Here is a 5,887-nt window from a genome sequence, read left to right as displayed (position 1 = left end):
AGTGTCGTTGCACTGTTATGACTGATGTGAGTGCATTTCAAGCACGACATACGCTTTCTCGGCTCCTGAGCCATTTCGTCTCACCGCGCTCTCGAGCGCTCTGGTGGCAGAAACCTGAAGTGCGGCTTCAGCCGAACAAAACTTTATGAGTTTTTCTACGTATCTGTAGTGTGTCGTGACCATATGTCAATGAATGGAGCTACAGTGAATTTATGAAATCGCTTCAATCATTTGTAATAGTCCTGTATTTATGTCACTGTTGGCTACCTTCAGTGAGTTGTTTCAGTCGTTTCCTAACCTCGAAACGCGTTAGTTTTCTGTATTGTTCAGTGAAAGAACATAATAACAGCAGTGTATTAAGCTTTGTTTTTTTTTCGGTTTAATGTGAATTCACGTGTACTATAGTATTAATAATAGCAGATTATCTGACACAGTCATACAGTTTGAGTTAACGTTATTAATTTCATCTTTCCAAAATTAAATTCTCTACAACTTCTGTTGAAAACTTCGTGCAATGGTCGCTACTTTAAAAAACAAATTGGTCAAGTGGTTAATAAATTAAAAATTTTACGAAATTATGCCATTGGTTCTGTGGATGTTCTGGAAAACTGCTGCAGATACAGGTGTGGGGCATGTTTTATTAGATTCACCACACCAATAACAACAAATGGAAATCATGCTTTACTTTAACCTCATACACTTTTGCGATTGCTTCATATTAGGGAAGTTTCTAATTCAGGCAAAATCTTTTATTAGCCGTAACTCCGCAACTAAACATTTGCGGACCTATGCTCATGTGAACTTTTTTCCTTAGTTTTACTTGTAGAATAACATATTAAAATATTTGCATATCTTCGCAAATCACCCTGTACGACACCACGTTCAAACTCACTTAAATTCTGATAACCTGCCGTTGCAGCTGCAGTAACCGATCTGACAACCGCGCCACACACTTTTTAGCCATCAGTAGGACGTTTCCCCTCATTTTATTGCAACATCGGGTTTTCGAGGGACTAAATTTGCCCGTGTTTAGGAAAGGCATGTATACAAACGCGCTTCCGACTGCAGCGCCGTATTCTGCCTGTTTACACTTCTCCGTATTTCAATATGCATGCCTATACCAGATTTTTTTTTTTTTTTTTTTTTTTTTTGACGTTTCAGTATAGAAGTTCCTTAAAAATTGTGCGATACAAATTTACAATAAGTCTTCATCATCATCATCAGTTATCTGCTATATTAGCAGGTCCTTTGCCTCTCCATTTTCTGAGATCCATTGCTTCCTTCTTAAGGCTGCTGTATGTTGTAAGTCTTCATATAACATAAAAATTATTTCAGCATCGTCACTTCCTAGTAAAATCATAACGTCAATCTTGCTTGATCACTGTTCCAATTCAGCAGCAGAATCTTTGTGTGTTAAATACAAAACTTAAAACAAGAAAGTGCAGAAATATTAACTGCAAGTAGTGCAAGCAGATTAAGACAATCGAACAAACTCACTCAGGAAGACCGCACTTATGTTTACATAACATCGATTATTTGGCAATATACTTCAATTTAATAAGGAAGTATGAGAATCCTATTTGAAAACGAGACGGTTAGTAAACATTATTTGAAACGAATAAGAAGCGAGCCAGCCACCCAGCATCCGACAGCGTACTAGTCCACAACACAATCATTACGCTACCCCGAACACAAACGATCTGGGACCATACTTCGCATCCTACCATCTCTGAAAGCAGATATGTTGTTGACTGGTTTTGAATTATAAGGAACCGTACCAAGAACAATACGTATTTGATGACGATGATGGTTTGGTTTGTCGGGCGCTCAACTGCGCGGCCATCGGCACCCGTAAAAAATCCCAATTTTCACACAGTCCAAATTTTTTCACACTCCAATCGAGTCACTGTCACGAATGATGATGATGATGATGATAAGGAGGAATGCGTATTTGATGGCTCCTGAATGTACCGTGGCCTTGAGACGGCATACTTTCATGATACACAAGATACAATAACTTTTTAGCCATCAGTAGGACGTTTCCCCTCATTTTATTGCAACATCGGGTTTTCGAGGGACTAAATTTGCCCGTGTTTAGGAAAGGCATGTATACAAACGCGCTTCAACTGAAAGCCAGTGTGGTGTCTCGCGACTCGGTACTGAAGAGATGATGGTGTTTGGTTTGTGGAGCGCTCAAGTGCGCGGTTATCAGTGCCCGTACAGATTCCCAACCTTTGCTCAGTCCAATATCGCCACTTTCAGGAATGACGATGAAATGATGAGGACAACTCAAACACGCAGTCATCTCGAGACCGTGGTGAAGAGAGACGTGTGACGTAAATGTACTCCTTCAGTCTCATTGGCCTACATTCAGACGCTCGTCCAGAATATCTGATATGCTGGACATTGCTCCGCCACGTTTGGAAAGACTCCCCAACGTGCTATTTGCACGATAAGACGTGAGAGAATCGGCGCGCTAAGCGCTGAACGTTCCAACGCGCGGTCCGTGTTTGGCACACCAGGATCGAAACTGCGCGCCGGATTATCGATCATGGCTGGAGCACCTGCCGCAGGCTAAGACTGGGAAAAAACAAGCGGCTAAAACAGATGCCGATATTTTAGTTCTAAATAACCGGTATTTTTCGGTTATAAGAGGTGTTTTTTTTATTTTTTACTAGTCACCGAGTAAAAAACCAAAATATCAATTAGCCATAGCAGCAGTGCTAAAATTTTTCGGTTTTAAATAAATGATTAAAAAAGGAGTAATTTTTATTAGTAAAATCTGCAGTGGTTTGAAGTACTCCGTTATCTTTGAATATGGGGAAAACGATCAGTGCTGTTTTAGTCAGCAAGACTTGCCCGCACATGGTCTATACAGTGGCTCCTCTCTGCCTTCTCTGGACATACACAGCATTGCAGAATGGCACCAAGTCTAGTCTGAAAATATTTTTGCGGTGTGAGGCAGCAATGAAGTACAATGCTTCATTTGCTTCGAAGTATTCAAGATTTGTCTACCATTCACATGAAACAATAAAAGAGGAAGGAAATTATACTACCAGTAATATATTACAAAATTAACAAAAATTAACCCATAGTATACAGCAGAAATATAGAGTAGCTGACCTGCTGTTTGTGTCAAAGTAATATGCCTATCTGCTTATAGTTCTTCAAAACGAACAAATAAAAGTGAAAAACAGAGTTCTTCAACCTCAGTTTTCACCCTTTACCACTGACTATTCGTAATGCCCACATAGTGGCGAGATCCCCGATTACAGCATGGTTTCTGAGCACAGTTTCAAAATGTTGGAATCAACAGGAGAATACTGGCGATATTTTGTTTTTAGTAATATTGAACCACTTACCACTTTTCGAGAAAGTGTGGACGGACAAAGCTTTTTAATTTTCCCTGTTTAACTAAATAATTTGATTCTATAGACTTCGAGAGTCGAAATTTTTCAATGTTCGTTCGATTTCTACGTTTACCACAAGAGGGAATAGGAATAAAAAAACCGAAAATCTGTTATTTCAGAAACCAGTTAATTTGGGCGGTTTTAACAATCAGGTTATACTGGCGTGAAAAAGAGGATGTAATCCGAAACCGGTTATTTCAGCGATAACCGCCATTCATACCGAGACTGGGATTGGTTTTTAGGCAGTTTCCCACGTTCGTTTAGGCAAATGCTGCGCTGGTCCCCAAATTCCTCCCCAGAGTATACGATACACAAACAGGTAAAAATGCGGTCACACATAGAACAGAGTGTACAGGATTGACAGAGAGGAGTCGCAAAGCACTTTCCTCCCATACGTTACCTTGACGGCCGAGGGCACCTGGCCGCCAAGTCATACCGTACAAATTTGTCACATCTCGAGCACAACGGAGCCCGTACTAGAAGGCATTGAAGCTAAGCAGAAGGAGAAAAAGAAATAATTTAATTTGGGACTTGTTACGACTTTGGTACGATCATTTCCTGCTCGCCAACACCCCGTTGGTTCATCTTAATTGACGCAACAAGTGTCTGCTTCCTCGAGCCGGAATCTCTTCCCTGTGCTCCACTTGTTTCGGAGAACTGCTGGATTGGCTAGGGGCTACACGCAATGTCGCAACATTAGTGGACATTCGAGTTTTACCCTCAGGCGGTAGGAGTATGTGAGGACTGAGAATTCAGATGCGCAGGAAAGAATTTTCGTCGTCAATGTACATTACCTACAGGTTTACGTGATTTTGGTACAACCTGCCCGAAAGCGGTCTGATATTTTCAGTGCCATTACATCGCTAGGACAGGCACATCCCGTGGCAAAGTATCGCGGATTTTGAACACACATCTTACAGTCTTCTTAGAAATTGGAATGATCGTGGACTAAAACATTGAAGAGCTGGGTTGTTTGGGGAAGGAGACCAGACAGCGAGTCATCGGTCTCTTCGGATTAGGGAAGGATGGGGAAGGAAGTCAGCCGTGCCCTTTGAAAGGAACCATCCCCACATTTGCCTGGAGCGATTTAGGGAAATCACGAAAAACCTAAATCAGGATGGCCGGACGCGGGATTGAACCGTCGTCCTCCCAAATGCGAAACATTGAAGAGATAAGTGCAATGGTGTTCCGCTGGTTTGCGACAGGTGACACAACTTGGACTCCGCTGATCTTTTGGTGATGTAGGAGAAGCACGGACGTAGCCAAAAGGAGGGGGGGGGGGGGGGGGGGAGGCGTCCTGAGGGTCCTCCCACTCACCTAAATCAAATTATACACGACCTAATTGCCGTGTAATATTAAAAGTTTGGAACTAGCACAACATGTGAACATTGTTGTACCAATGAGACGTGACTGTAACGATTGACCTCGGCGTCATACGCGCAGTCGCTTAGCTTATCCCGTACATATTTCTGCCCTATGAATTCTACATAAGCATCATTCTACTTGAGTGAAATCTGTACACAGATAATGTCTTCCATAGGTATTTTGACTGTCTCAATTAACTAGCAGTGAATCTCGTAGGGAGTTGGCTCAACGTGCCTACGACATTTCAAACCATTTACAACGACGTTTCAAACCATTTATAATACAGAAAACAAATTACTGAGGCGGGCTATAAACTATGATCGATACTCACAAAGTTGCACTCTCCCGACTGCTTGCCACAAGTCCCATGCAAGTGCGGCAGCCAGATGACAAACTGTGAAACAAAACAACTGCATTAAATTGCATATAAATTTGGAAATTCACAGCATATGGTAGCAAGGCGTATTTCCAAATTTTGCCTGTCTTCAAACTCAAATTTATATTTGTACGAGTAGCAAAGATCATTTTTCCTGTTTTATAGAAGATATCAATAAAAACCCAGTGATGATACTGAGACTGCAGCGAAACATATATCTGGGGAGTAAAAAGAAAAACTGTGTTTTACTCAACGCGGAGGCTCTAAAAAAAAAAAATGACAGAAATAAGGAACTACCAGGAGAAAGTTATTTGAAAGGAGGCGACCTCCGCGTAATATACAAGATGGCGCGTACGGAACTCTGGAGATGGAATTAATTTGCTGAATCGACGACATATTTGCAAAAATTGAACATTTCCTTGCTTTATTTCATCAGTTCTCTGAGAAACTGAGGTGAAAAAAGTTTCCGGTACCGGGAATCGAACCCGGGCCTGCTGGGTGAGAGCCAGCTATCCTAACCACTAGACCATACCGGACGTTGAGGTACATGTTCTCTTATCTATATTAGTATCTACAGCAATACAGCTTAGTCTGTATCAGAAAATATAGTTTCATTGATCTTAATGATTTTTTATTCCTATTAGTAGTCATGTTTCCATGTGCACTACGGAAACTCATACCCAGCTCACTCCTACTTGATCCCGATAATGAAAGATCTGCGGGGACATTACGCTTC

The 5,887-nt window shown here is 41.4% G+C and overlaps 1 non-coding gene across 1 annotated transcript; it reads right to left on the bottom strand.

The window, feature by feature from the left end:
• Window positions 1-5,615: 5,615 nt before the first annotated feature.
• Trnae-cuc lies at window positions 5,616-5,687 on the bottom strand. The gene has a single exon. It is a non-coding gene; the product is annotated as a tRNA-Glu (tRNA).
• Window positions 5,688-5,887: the final 200 nt, after the last annotated feature.

Source organism: Schistocerca piceifrons, chromosome 9, assembly GCF_021461385.2.
Source record: "Schistocerca piceifrons isolate TAMUIC-IGC-003096 chromosome 9, iqSchPice1.1, whole genome shotgun sequence".
NCBI classification, from domain to species: domain Eukaryota; kingdom Metazoa; phylum Arthropoda; class Insecta; order Orthoptera; family Acrididae; genus Schistocerca; species Schistocerca piceifrons.
Note: the sequence above shows the minus strand (reverse complement) of the source record. Positions and strands in the feature narration are given on the sequence as shown.